General features: G+C 39.3%; 1 protein-coding gene across 1 annotated transcript in view; it reads left to right on the top strand.

Annotated features, from left to right (window-relative positions):
* The first annotated feature begins 14,463 nt into the window (after positions 1–14,463).
* APBB1IP (amyloid beta precursor protein binding family B member 1 interacting protein) overlaps positions 14,464–14,823 on the top strand; it is a 48,651-nt gene continuing 48,291 nt past the window's right edge. The window contains exon 1 of the mRNA XM_015853237.2: positions 14,464–14,576. The gene's annotated coding sequence lies outside the window, so the exon portion shown is untranslated. The remainder of the gene's footprint in view (positions 14,577–14,823) is intronic.

The following is a 14,823-nucleotide window of genomic DNA, read 5'->3' as shown; positions in this document are numbered from 1 at the left end:
ATTATGGTGCTGTTGTTTCGTCGAAACCCGTCCGGCACGAATTTTCGGGTTCTTTCCTAATTTTCAGTCTCTGAAAAGCATGGGAATAATGTTGAGTTTTCCCATTGAAACTACTGAGATTTTATTTATTCATTTATTTATTGCGATCAGTGGCTAAGAAGGAAGAAAAAGAAAATAAGGACTAAATCCTGCTGTAATATATCCGGCTCATTACCAGCCAGCACTTGAAGCACCCTCATTTTGCCCAACACCTTGTACTCTTCACTGGCTTTCAAAGGCATTGTCAAATTTCAGTTCCAAGCTGCTTTCAGATTTGCTGAGTTTCCTGCTTAAAAATCCTTTTTGGATGTCCGTGTACCCTCAGTTTTTATTCCTGGATTAACTTTCAAGCAGTGTATTCTGTATGTTGTAAAAGCATTGCTAATCAAAGTAGTACAGATGAGCTGATTTATAGTGTGTGCTTGGGGACAGACAAGGTTCTTCTGAAAGAGTGACCACCTGGAGTTACAGAGTGAATAGACTTCAAGCTTTTATATCTTCTTTCCTTAAACAACTGATGTACCAAACAACTTGCAGTGATATCTGTGATGACTAGTATGCTTTATTGTTGCTCAGTCACAAGCAAGAAAAGGTTGAGCTACCTTGGCATGTGGGTACTGAGCACTGGGGGGAAAAAAAAGTAAAGTACACAGCCATCCTGTGTTAGAAGATCAGTGCCATAGATCACAGATGACCCAGAAACAACAGCACCAAAGGCTGCAGCATAGCTACAAACAAAAGAGGAATCCCATTTTCTAAGCAAGTTTGAGAATGATGTGATTATCAAAACAATTTTAAGGAGTTATCTGAATACATCTTATATGTAAGTTGATAAAAAATAACACTTTTCAGGATGTTAGTACACTTTTTACTATTTACTCTTTTTTAACCTATACTTCTTTTCAACATAGCGTGGTTAAAATAGTACAAAGACAGGAAATACAGACTTTCTTCAGTTGCTGAGAGAAAATGATATCCTTTTCACAATGTAGCATTATAGCTGAGTGAGGAATGCACATACCACAGTCTGAAAAGTGATAGATGGAGCTAATATGCTTTGTTGGAACATCATACAGTTAGCTGCTGCAAGCACAGTTCTCTACTGCTTCTGTTTCACTGTTTCCATACTCCAGCGTAGTTCCTCTGCCCAAAAGCATGCTCCACCAAATCACTACCTTAAGTTGCTCAGCACTGACTCATGGAGCTGCACACACTTCTGCAGGCACATTGTGCTGTTCAACTGCTTCCTCAAGAATATTGCATCCATCACATGAACAAGCTTTCAGGCTCTCAAGCTCTGCCTATACTAGGGTTTTTCAGCTAGAGCATGCCACGAGTACTTAAAAATCCCTTGTGGTTTGAACAGATTACAGATCTCAGTGTGCATTTGCTGAGAAATCGCACCATTTTGAAAGCCTAATTAGTCCCTTTTTAGAATAAAAACTGTTAAAACATTGCCTGGGAAATAGGCATTCCAGTATCAATTTATTTGAAAATCAATGATTCAGTGGATTTCCAAAAGCTAACAGGTTTCTCTAGAGCAATGAGATCCTGAGCCCCAGGAGGTCCTTGCACTCCTCAGGTCCATGAGTCAAGGAAGAGATCATCATACAGGCAAGGGTCTGACAAAAGGAAACCTGGCAGCCAACCCACCCAGCAGAGAACTATCAAGAGTTATCTGTATTGCATTATAAGACTTGCTGAGATAAGCTTTCATGTAATGTTTAATTCCCAATGAACCAGCAATTTTAGACAGAAAGCATTCCAGCTGAATGGTGTTTCCAAAGAGTTGCATTTGTAGCTGGATGACACAATGATGAAAACATCTCAGGCTTGGCTGGCTGGTCAGCACTAGTTAGGTCCTACAAGGGTCAGCCTCCTCAAACAAGCACTGGGTCAACTTCTGTTCTAATTGCTGCTTGCACTTGCTTCAGCAATGCTACACGTGAGCACTAACAACACAGGTACTTGTTAACATATTCATGCTTAGATAGAAAATATCTCTTGGGTAGAGATTTCTGCATTCTGCTTTGAAGGCTTAGAGTTAAATGCATAAATTCTCCTGAACAAACCACCCTAACAAAGATTCCGTCTAGTTCTGCAGAGCACTTAGATCATGGCAGTAGAAACTACAGACAGAGTAAGGAAAGATTTCTCTTGAGCAACTCTAGAATTATGCTTTGGAAAACCCCGTTCTTTTCACAAGACTTCATAATGAAGTTTTTTTATTAACAGAGGAAGGTGTGCATCATATTAAAAGTACATTTGGTCTACTCTGAAGTGTAGAATGGGATCCCTTAAATACACACTAGACATCTAGCTATGATGGCTAGAGGAAAACCTCAAATCTAAGCTGTTGGCTCTCTTTTTCATTACAGGAATAGTAGAAAGTAACACTTACTAGCAAAGCTGTCTCCCATTTTCCCATTTTTAGATGTGGTTCGCGTTTTTTATACTTCTGCCAGTTTTTAACTGTTTGGGCTGATACACCCTGGAAGGTGTTTGCCTCTGACAGATGTCTATTGAAAAAAGTGCAGAGGCCATATAAAACACTATATATCGTATGCAAATAATGTGGCAGAACTGAGTTTACATAAGCAGTCTTAATTCTGACATTTCCTAAGTCATGAAAGTATTATTTTTCTGCCTTAGCAAAGCTACTTTTTTGTATATGCTTATGTGTTAAATATTTGGTATAGAATAAATCACTGGCATGTTACCACCCATCAAAACTCTGTGGCCCCTACCGAAGTAAACATATTTAAGTATGGTATAGGTTGGACTAAAAAGTACCAACTAGTCTTGGTACATCAAAGAGCCTTGAGGGAACTAAGATGGTGATTAAAGGAAATATTTTTCAAACCAAACAGATGTAGAAATTGAGGAAAAAATTCTGACTATGTTAAAGTAAATGGTAAAGTATTTGGAGTTTTAAATGGTGTTAAGTTTTTGCGTAGAACACCAAAGCAGGAAACAAGTGTGGAGCTAGATGGGTACAACATTGGATTATTTTCCTTTAGAAGTCTTTGAATCACAAAAGTAATATTAAAAAAAATAAATAAATAGGAAAAGGTTTGGCCTGGCACAGAGTATTTGTGTTGTTTTCTGACTTGTGGTATAAACAGAATCAACATAAGACATCTAACATTCACTTCCAAGTGTGGAGGTAGGAAAAGAAGAGCATCTTTCTATGCTTCTGGATTCTGTTAAGATTATTCTTCTTATGAGAAAAAAATTAAAACAAAAAAAATTCAGCATATACATTCCTTCTCCTTACAAATTCATGTCTAACAGTCAGAAACAGTGAATATGTCAAATACCAGCCAACAATGAGGAAACTAAATCTAACCAAGGCAAGTATTAGTTCTGAAACCTTCCAGGAGCATTCCACATTAGAGACACAGCAAGGATGGTCCTGACAATCTTTCTACTTCATATTAGACAGCAGTACAATTATTGTTAAAAATGAGGGTTTGAATCTGGAATTTAAAATGGCAAAAATGTGAGCATGGCCTGTATTTCACTAGTGATGAAAAATACAACCATTCAGTGTTGAGGCTGCCTAAAAGAACAAAGAGGAAGACAGAACATTTTTCTGCACACAACATATAATATTACAATTTCAATAAAAAAAATGCGGCCACAGATTTACAAGTAAGATGGAAATGCATGTTGGTTCCTCTGGCCTTCGGGGCAAAAATGGGAAGAAAATTACAGTTGTAATAATTGCTACGGTGATGATTTTCCTTTCTTTCAGCTCAGGATAATTTCCGGTTTTCTGGACTAAGAAGGGGAGAAACAGTGCAAGAGTGATACCATCCTAAATTTATATGTTTTCAGTTCTTTATCTTGCTTCATCAAAAGAAAACTAATTAAGAAGGCTTTTCATATACTGGGACTTTTTTCAGCCATGCCAAATGAAGGACATCATCATGAATGGCAAAGATAGACATCATTGTACCAGCTGACAGTTTTGTTGTGCATTTCTGTTTGCAAGCCTAGATTTTTTTCATCTCAATTCAGGATAAAACAATTAAATCCAAACTGTTTACCCTACTGAGTACTGTAGATTTAATACTCATTTACCCTGTGTGAAAGAGATTCATTGCAGGCATGTATCAGGTTTTCAGTGTGTTTTGCAATCCACTATATAACCAGTTACAACAAAGAGCTCTCATATTAGCTTGTCTTAGTGTCTTTCTGTCAGTAAGAATGTTTTCTCTTGCTGTATAAGAGAAAAGTAAATTATGTTCCTTGGTTACTAGTGCAGATTTCTGCACAGTAACTCTAATTCTTCTTCTTCATAGTGCCCGGTGCCTGGTGGTCTCTCAAATACTCTTTGTAAACAGTTTACATTGATCTTTGCTCCAAGCTGTGAGACGTTTATGGATTTTATTTTATTTTTATTTTTTTCTTTCAGTATGGCTGCTTGCCCACCTTAAAGACCCAAAGCCTTATTTTGGTAATCCTAAAAATAGGCCAGGATCAGTTACAAAGACTTTCTTCCTCAACAATGTAGTTCTAAAATAAACTTAAAGCTTAAAATTTTGGCAAAGAAACACATTAACAGTCAACCTGGAAATGTTTCAAACACCGATTGATCAAGACCCAGCTGAGTTTATTCTACGCAAGATAGATTTTCATCAGATAGTCCAAGAAGAGTGTTTGTTTTGGCCTCTGTCTCTAGAAATAATATTAACCTGGCAGTAATGCTGTTTCTATAAAGAAAAAGACCATTGAGCAAGCTGAATATCTGCATCTTTCTTCTCATGTGCTACACCAGTTTCACTTAAGTCCTGTGTTTGCTCAGTTATTTCAGGATCCGTGTTACAGTTTTTGTGCTGTAATTAAATTCCCTGTCTAGCCCTTGGAGATACATACGTGGTCAATGTTTATAGGTCATAGTCCAGCAACTGTGTGTTCAGAACACATCTCTGACCTATGGAAGTGTTTATTCCTGCTCCATTTTTTACCCGTAAGGATCTGATTCGTAGGCAGTTGTGCAGATCTTCAAGCATTTGGGCTCAATCACGTAGCTAATGGGTCACAAATATGATCATGCAATCCAATTTGATACTAGATCTTTTTTGAGCTTTAGGTGGCTGTAAACACCTTTAGCAATCTGTCTGTAAATGTCCAGTGGCAGACTTGGAAAACCAACTGAGGTCTTCTAAACTCTAGTTTAGTTCCTTCACTCTCCATTGCTTTAGTACCAGTCTTTTGTATTTTAACAGAAAGAGGAAGTTACTTTTATAGTAACATTTAGGGCAGATATGTCACAGAACGTGAGACCCTCAGTTACTAGAGGAAAAGAAACCTACAAGAGAGATTATAGCTATGTATCTTTTCATCTCTGGAAAAGAACTATACGTTTTATCTTATATAATCGTAAAAGAGGAAAAGTGGTATGTAGTGTTGTAAAGCAAGACTATCTTCATGTTATGAGACAAGGACATACTTCCAAAGATGCAAATGTTCAAGACTTTTCTGGAGTGTGATCACATAAAATATCCATTCCTACTGCTCTCTGAAAGTTCTACTGCCTTTTCAAAACTCCTTACCAGCAGAACAAAGTGTAGACTTGGTTTTTCATAAGTAACAAATCAAGTACAGATAACGTAAGTGAAAACATTGGTTTCTTCAAAAATCAGTGTGTGTTGGTTACTGAATTACTTCAAATGCACTCTTATACATTCTCAATTCACTTTCAATGTATGCTTTTCAAATTGTCTCTCTATCCAGCTGTCAAATTGAGCTCAAGTTGTCTTTATTAAGAAAAAGGTGAAGCAGTAAAGAGATATAGGAAAAAATATTTGCTTCTGAACGCTTTCCTTCCATTCTGTAAAGTGCACACCACCTCTGACCCATCTACATCCTGGCAGATCAGCCGTGTCTTGAGCTTACTGATTCATTTTTTGTGATAACTCTAAAATAGATTCTTGATGCAAGGGTCTCATTTCGTATCTTTATCCTTTGTCTCAAGATGTGGTCTTTCCATTGTTGTTTATTTTTTCTTGCTCAGAAGAATATTTTTTTTCTATACCCATTTCCCCCCCCCTTTTTTTTTAATACCAGTCTCTGCCTTCCTTGTATGGCTCTGGCTTCCCACTTACTTTCACTTTCAGGCTCCTACAGGTACCCTCCATACTTCCCATGACCTTTCTTTCATTATGGACTCATTTGTTCCCATCCTTCCTTTGCCCATTCATTAAAATTTCCTAGAGCCTCCGTGCTTTATTCTTCACACCTGAAACTTCCGGAAAGCCTTTTCAGAAAGTCGTTTTAAAATCCAAGTACAGTGGAGCATGTGTTCCTACTACTTTACTATTGCTACCGGTATGTACTATCTATCTATGTCAGTTGGGTCTTATCTAAATGCTGCTGCAAAGGCACCTCATTTGAAAGTAAGCAAAAGTAGTACTGAAGAGTACACAAATAATTTCAGCTGTGTTCAGAGGTAGTGTGAGATTTGTGAATACCATTACTGATGTAAAAAAGGGAGCAGAAGCAGAAATCTCAGCACGAACAAGAAAGCACGGGGTATAAATAACCAGCTTTCTTACAGGTACATGCACACTGACAAGTATCTTATTTTGTAATTGAGTTCAGTTCAGGAGAAGAGGGTCAACACGCATGTAGAGTTAGGTGCTATGGAGAACAAGCCAGGGTACTAAAGTATGGCAAGGAGTAAGAAGGTATCCTCCAGACCTCTTAAAAGAGCCCAGAATGATAAATTGTGCAATTTTGTGCCAACAGTCATGAAACTCTATGCACTGACAGGCTGCCTCCTATCCTTGCTACATGTGCTAGTCCCAACGCATTGATGCAAAATGAACTTACCCACACCTAGTCTCTTAGTGCACTTATGGTAGCTCAGTCTGTCTTATACACTGCACCAGAATGTTGCACCATACTTCTTGTGCCTACTCACGTTTGTCAATAATATGAAGCAAAACAGATGTCCATTTGGAGGAATGACAGCTTCTGGCCCTTGTCTACAAGGATAAAAACAAACAAAGAAAAAACTCCATCTACTTTCAAATAGAGGTAGAAACTGACAGTGTGATGTTTCTTCCATTACAATAAGTAAAAAGCAGGAGTTTTTGTCTTTGGCTTTTTCATATATGCTGAAAAATTCTTTAATTAAATTTTTAGGAGACATTTACAATGTTTCCTCAAACTTTTCAGCAACAAAGATGCAATCTTTTATTTCTTTATTGTTATTATTATTATTATTTCTATTCTGACGCTGACAGTGTCAGCCATTTTTTACAGGTACTGTTGCTTTGGGAGAAACAGAAAAACTTTCCTAATTCACATGCCCTCACATTTCATCAAACATACCTACGCCATGTTTTAATGGAGACAAACTGGATGTGCTCTCTTTTGTTAGTTCAAAGTCTGTAAGTCACAAGTGTAATTCTGTCCAAGTGTTACACTGATTTGAGACACCACCTGGACATGAGTGGCATAATAAGCAGGTAGATGCATAAATTAATGAAAAATATTCACAACTGCCATCACATTCATGTATCAAAGAATATTATGCATAGCCTCATGCACTTAGCATGGGTATGGGCAAGTACATTCTTGTCATGCTGAAATACAGCCATAAACTGGAACATATCCCCTTTTCAGAAAATCCTGGACAAAACTGGTTAGGAGCTTGAAGTCATTTGTTATGTGTACTTGAGAAAATAATCCACTCATTTTCAGAGAAAAATTATCAACCAAAACATCTTTAATATCTATCATAGTTTTAAAACTGAAGAAACAGTTGTTTGTGTGGCTTTTTTTAAGGCAAGCTACATTTGAAATACTTCCTGCAAAAATGATACCCTCAAACCAAAGCCACATCCTGCCTTTGTGTGTCCTGCAAGAACTCTTAAAATTGCCACTGACATAGAAAGTGCATAGGAACTCACATCCCCAGGAGCATGAAACACTGGTAAAGCATATAATTCTGGCTGATTACTTAAGCTGTTGAATGATTTTAACTTCTGATGGGTGAAGATTACTTTGCTGTCACAGGAAGCTCTGTTATAGCCATCAGAAGGTTGTGCTACTGGGATAGAATATAAATGCTTCTTGGCAAGTGGATACTCAAGCTGTCATACAAGGAAAATATGTCAGAATTTAATAGATTAATTATAACCATATTCTAAAAATAATGTGAACTGTGTATTGCAAATGTGCGAAGTAGAAAGTTTATTTATTCAATGGAAGGGGAAGTGAGAATTCATTTCCTCTGACTGAAGTTAAGAAATGCTACCAAAGCTACTGTAACTTTCCTTTTTCCTATATTACTGATTCTACTCTATTCAACTTGTGTCTTATGGAAAACTATACCAACATCTTCTGGAAAGCACTGTTAGCTTACTAATCTTCCATCTGCCTTATACTCTTGTGAACTGTGTCAGATGCTAGTCTTGAGTAAAGGCAATAGGTGACATGTGGGTTAACATAATTCTTTGCACCATGAGGGGCAGACTCAGTTCATCTCTTGTTTGGCTTGCAGACATTTGGTTTCAGTCCAGCAGCAGCCACAGGCCATGGAAGGTTATCAAAGGAGAGAGGACAGAAAGTTCAAGCTCCTACCCAAAATAAATCCATGAATTTAATATTCACCTCCCTTCTAGATGGGGCAAGAAGATGAAATTTGTTCAGCTTTCCCCTTTTTCTTCCAGATTTAGGCAGAGACTTGAGGAGAGTTCTGTTCCCTAGTTTGGCCCCTTATTAGAAGTAAAGGATACACACCTAAAATCTACTCTGCAGGAACTATCAGGATCTTTAGAAAAAAGATAGGTCTCAAGTCTGAAATTTTCCTTCAGTTTGTTGTTACACTGATGGGAAGTAAGTAGTGATGGTGCAACATCTCCACTTCTCTCTTCTACATGTCAGACAAGAAAGCACAGTTGGTTTGTAGTGCCGCTTTCTTCATCTTACCCCTCACCCTATATGTGTACTGTGTCCAGTCAAATGTTGTACAGTGTGGCTCTAAGAGACACTACATACAGGAGCATAGAGGTATGGACAGAAGACCAGTGTCAGAGGTGGCATTCACACCCCTTCAACTTAGGCTAACTTCTAGCAGAATGAATCTTCAAACTAATATTCTACCTGAGTAAATCTCATTTTATAAATGACAATATTTTATCAACTGGGAAAAATAATTGGATATGGAAATAAACCACAAAGGAAAGAAGTGAGTAAGGAAAGGGTCAAATATCTTGAATAAAATGCATTATTTATTTCCATAATTCCACATTCTTTTGTCTTGAAATACCCTTTACGTTCACTTCAGCATGAAATTTAAAATCGTTGCTTATATCAGTTGTCATACATGTGAATTCTAACACACAGCATTAATAAAATCAAATGTCCAATTTAAAGTAATGCTTCTCAGTAAGATTACTTTAGTTCATATTGCTTTGAGCAACAGCAAAAAGCCTGCCTTGTAAAGTTAAATAAATAACATTAATAATAAATGCTGACATTTTCAAATGAAGACCCTCAGGTTATAATTTTCTAGTTAATAGTAAATAGCACTTTCAATAAGCTAGATGATATTTCAGTTTTCCATTTAACATTTACAGGATTCCTTTTAGGGGTGCAAACAATGTCATTTATTGTAAGATTAATAAAGCTAATAAGTTATGGTAGTCAAGCTTTTCCCACCACAGCTGGAATTTCTGTTAGATGTTCAGCTCTTGCAGTGGTGAAGTGGGCTGACTTGAAGAACAGAAAGCAGTTGCAAGAAATATGGATGTGCACAGAATCATATTTATACATGAGAGCTGGAAAATTGAGACTGGATCAAAAACTCATTGATCCAAGCAAAAGTTGCTCTCAGGCATATCTAGCTTTTCAATCAAGGCCTTTGAAATTTTAACAGGATGAAGCCCACACATGTAAAGCATTGCCTAAACATATTCTGACCATGGAAAGAGAAGCCACTGACTAACATGAAGGCCTGTTGTGTATAGAGGAAGTAAAGTAATGGGGAAAAAAAAAAGGAGAAAAAAAAATGGAAATCTATCATCCATAGTGCACAGAACTGTAGTTGCTAAGCTGTGGTCATGAACTTCAAAACTGTTTCTGTCTGAAAATTCTGTAGTTAAAAGTACAGATTTTCCAGCTCTTCTGCTGAAATGCTGCTGAAAACCTCATCTTCAGGTTTTCACCCACATAGAGATTGAGTTTTGCTTTTGGTTTTCTGTTGTATTAGGCGTATGTGGGCTTCGGGTTGTGACGCGTTAGGCCCTTCCCCTTGCGATAAGGACCAATGACATATGCAGCCCTAGTGGGCGTACTTACGATAAGGACCAGTGACTGTGCAGCCCTAGTGGGCGTATTTACGTTATTGATCCGTGATGTGTGTAGCTTTAGTGGACGTACACGATAAGCATAGAATATATAAGTGTGTATCAGCTTCAATAAATTGCCTTTTGCTGTTCATCACATTGGTGTCACCTCAGTGATTGGCCAAGCTGCAGTCTTCCAGGGAAAAGGACACAAGAAGTCTACAGTTTTCTGATGCAGCAACAGATTAACATAACCTTTCCTAGGAACACTTACAGGGAAGTAACTCACCATTCGGAGTCCCCAACAGATAATATCTTAGCTGTTTTATAAACATAAATGTTCAGAATAGCTCTACGGCTTCTTAAACTTTTTCTTGTCTTTCAGGCGCGTTCTCACAAGACAGTTCTTGGCTTTAGGTCATTGATACCACCAGTTGTATCTCATCTTAATGATTCCTGATCATGCAGTATCTCTGTAAGAGAATTCCTCTGGTTAGCTGGTGCATTGTTGCCTGCACTAAGGCAAATAACTCTGTTCCTAACTTTGCTCTCCTAAGTTAGAAAGCACATTTAAGAATGAAAAGGATGGAAAGGTGAATGGGCAGAAGGAAACTGATCTGGCTACATACCTGCTCTTCAGCCCTTGCATTTTAGCTGCTGTTTTATTTATTTTTTTTTTAACCAGTAGATTTATGTGATGTACTGGTTAACCAGCATCCACGTTTAGTGGATTTGTTTCACTGTGATTTTTCAAAAGCAATTGCTGGTAATTGCCTACATGCAAACTCAAATGAGAGCTTTCCATCTTTCTCAGAGGAAGTTTTACAATGTACATGTCCTCCACATTATTGTATAATCACAAAGGAACATAAAAAAATGCAGTAGAATTCGTTCTAATTGGAAGAACACATGACCTGTAGTTGCTGCTTGATTATCCTTACACATTCTGCTTTCAGCTCTAGGAAGATCCCAGGTTTTCCAAATGCCCTGGCTTACATCACAGTTTGACCGCTGCTGTGATTCACTTTGCACTAATTGCAGCCTCAAGGTTTCCTGAAAGAGCAGTCTTGGTGAAAGACATTATATGCTGCACCCCAGGGGATCTTCCAATCACTGTGCCAAAGATTTCAGTGCTTACAGAGGGCTACTTGAAAAGAAGATACTCCAGCATTTAGAAATCATCTGCTTTAAATTAAGCTGATGACTTTTACTACTTTTTTGTAGCTTATCTATGCCTAAACCACTATGATCAAAACATTCGTTCTTCCGGTTGTTTGGTTTCAATGATAACCAAAAAAATCTTGATTTTATGTGTTTTAGGATGACAAAGGACATGATTCATAAACAGATCGATTTTCTTTTTTTCTTTTTCAACTGTTGGCCAGTGCCACAGTGGCTTGGCTGAATTTTATGTATCTACAGCCTTTCCATGAATGAAGTCTAGAGGCCAATTCTGCATTACTCACGGCAGGTAAAATCCCAGACATCACAGCGTCACATCTGCCCTATGAGAAAATGAAGATCAGACTTAAAAGTCACATTCTTATTAGTTCACTAAGTGAAGTCAAGAAGACTTAAGGGAGTGTATCTGTAATTAAATGTTACATTTTTGTCAGTGGAGTTTGGGTTTGACAAAATTGTTTCTGTTTGTTCCCTTTCAAAAACAGATGTTCTGCTTTATCTCTAAATTTTGCTCTGCTTAATGGAAACTTACACGCAAAGAAATGCAATCCACAAGAACCGTGAAGATAAAAAACGCTCCTGAAGCTGAGGGTGTATAATGATAGCGTATCTACCCAGTGATCTACTTTCCAGTGATAGGAAAAGGAAGGGAACAATTTGTGATTGCACACATCAAACCTTGAGTCATGCAACTGCTGTGAAACATGCTGTTGTTACGTGGGTGGGGAACATGGCTCTTCTTTCCATTAGGAAACAAAAAGCTTTTGGAGAAAAGCACAACAGAGGGCTGGAACTCAGGGGAGTTATTCTGCTATACATTAATTTTAGCTGAGAACCAAGAAAACAAATTAGGAAACACAACATATTTCTACCCACTCTTGCTACAAACACAGTATCTTTCTAACGTTAGGATACACTGTTAATCAGGTCCATATCTGATGCAGCATTTCCCTCACCACATTTCTTCTTCATGATTATATCATGGCCTCCGCCCATCCCACTGAAGCACAATTTCTCTCATGCTCCTGAATACAGCCCATAACTTCAGAAAGCATTCAAGGTCTTCTGGGATTTCCATGTTTTTCTCCTCATTTTCTAGACATGTGCCTTTCTCACCTGTACTGCTCCATAGAGAGAAGGATGCCTACCTGTTACAACCAGGTATAAGGAGGGCAGGAAAATACTGCCATTCAGCTTTCCTAGTTGTATTTCAGGACACATGGGGAGGGCAGGAATGAACAAAGCTAGACACAAAGAAAAGAAAGGCTCATTTGCACTGCCAAAATAAATGTCATCTGCATTATTATATAAATGCTTCAGTCATGTATTATGAGAACAGCAAAATAAGTGCAAAACCACTACTGTAACCAGGGTGTGTCCCTATTGCTGGTAGGTTACATGTAGAAGTGAACTAATGCTTTTTGGCAGCAAAATACTCTATCAAATGTAAGTCTTTAAACATGTGCAAAGTATTCATTGCACAGTGCTGATTGCAAAATTAACCTCGGGGTGGTTGAAAAAACTAATTAATTGACAATCAGCATTTCGAAATTACCTCTCTCTTTAGTACCATAATGATCCCAAAGGGCAAAAGAGCAACTGCAAAGAATGTCAGCAATGAGAATACGCAGTACCCTCAGAATCTGACTCCCAAACTGCTGAGCTCATGTTTAGTAACTCTGATTATTTTTCAAATACTACTAAGTTTGCCAGATATGGATGTATTTGTGCATAGTCAAAGATGTAGTTCTGACCTCAGCAAATCTCTGCTAGATAACAGATAGCTTCTCAATGAAACAATGCTTTTTGTTCTCTTTTGTCTGGTTTTGTTTGTTTGCTTGCTTTTAAGCAACAGGGGCAGAACAATGTACTGTTCCCTAAATGTGTTCTGAAGTACAGCTGAACTGTATCAGATAGGTTTTTTCATAGCAATTAAAGCACCGGCACATATTTGCTCTGCAGGATTTGGTGGTAATTAAAATATTACCAACCTTTTTCTACAATTATTTTATCTCAAGCAGTGTTGGAAGTACAGAATACAGGATTCTTTCATTGGTTTGGAGCAGAGCGTGGTGATTTAAAATAGAGTCATAAAGGTTGGAGAAGATCACTCAAATCATGTGTTCCAAACCTCAACCCGTCAATCCAACCATCAGCTGTCCTCTAAACACAAGGATAAGCTAAACCACCTTACAAACTTGAAATAACCACGCTGGAGATGGAGACATCTTCGCTTATATTCACTGTGCCTCACTATCAGCTCCCTCGATACTGAAGGAGAATGGCTAAAAGAATTGGTTTAGGAGGGCTACTAAGTATGAGAATAGAATTTAAAACCAAATCAAGCAATGAGACCCTTGGCACATCTCCTGCTGCACTCCAAATTTCATCTTTTTAACTTGGTGTTAGTTCACTGAACTATCTATTTGATGCTTGCCTTTATAGCTTCAGATGGAAGACAGAGACGTTTTCAGGTCTTCTTTTTTTTCTATGTCCCTTTGGATGGAATTTAACATGATCTGTAAGTGTTTCTATTCAGTGACTTAAATTTCAGCACACCTCAAAGCAGCACTTCATGATACCACCCAAACGACGGAGAAATGGGATGCTGTAAGAGCAATGTGCTGGCTGGCTTGAGGTGGGTTACTAATAAATACACAAATAAATATATATATAAAGTGTAGCCAGACTCTCCAAAATCACTTTTCTGTCAGAAAACCAGCAGCTGAGTTGGCCAAGGGCCAGGGAGCGCCTCGAGCTCCATTTCGCTGCCTCACCACAACAGCCTTCGGGGCGGCCTCCAGCCGGGGAGTCACCAACTACCGACGCCTGGGAACCGAGCGGACACCCAGGAGCGGGACGCCTGCCCTCGATGCTGAAGGCGGAGGGCGTAGCTGCGAGCGCTGGGGCGGCTCCCGCAGAGGCAGCCTGCGGGCCGGCCCCACTTCCCCACAGGCAGCAGGGCGGGAGGGTCCCCGCCTCGAAGGGAGAGCCGCAGAGCCGCCCCACCGCGCCTCCTGCTCGCAGCAGCGCCGGGAGCCGCCCGCCAAGGTGAGTCGGGGGTGAGGGAGGTGTCGGCCCCGACGGAGCGGGCGAGAGGTCTGGCGGCGCCCGGGGGTATCGATAGCGGTGCTGAAGCGGGGAGCAGCGGCGGGTCCCGCTCCGGCCGGGGGATTGCTGCCTGTTGGAGGGCGGGAGCCGGCGGAGGGCAGCGCGGAGCCCCGCCGTCACGCAGGCCGCTCCCCGCGGGGCTTCCGACGGCGGGCGGGGCCGCGGCGGGTGGCGGCGGTACGGAGCG

The sequence above is a fragment of the Coturnix japonica genome, chromosome 2 (assembly GCF_001577835.2).
Source record: "Coturnix japonica isolate 7356 chromosome 2, Coturnix japonica 2.1, whole genome shotgun sequence".
NCBI lineage: Eukaryota > Metazoa > Chordata > Aves > Galliformes > Phasianidae > Coturnix > Coturnix japonica.
This window is presented reverse-complemented; position numbering and strand designations above follow the sequence as displayed.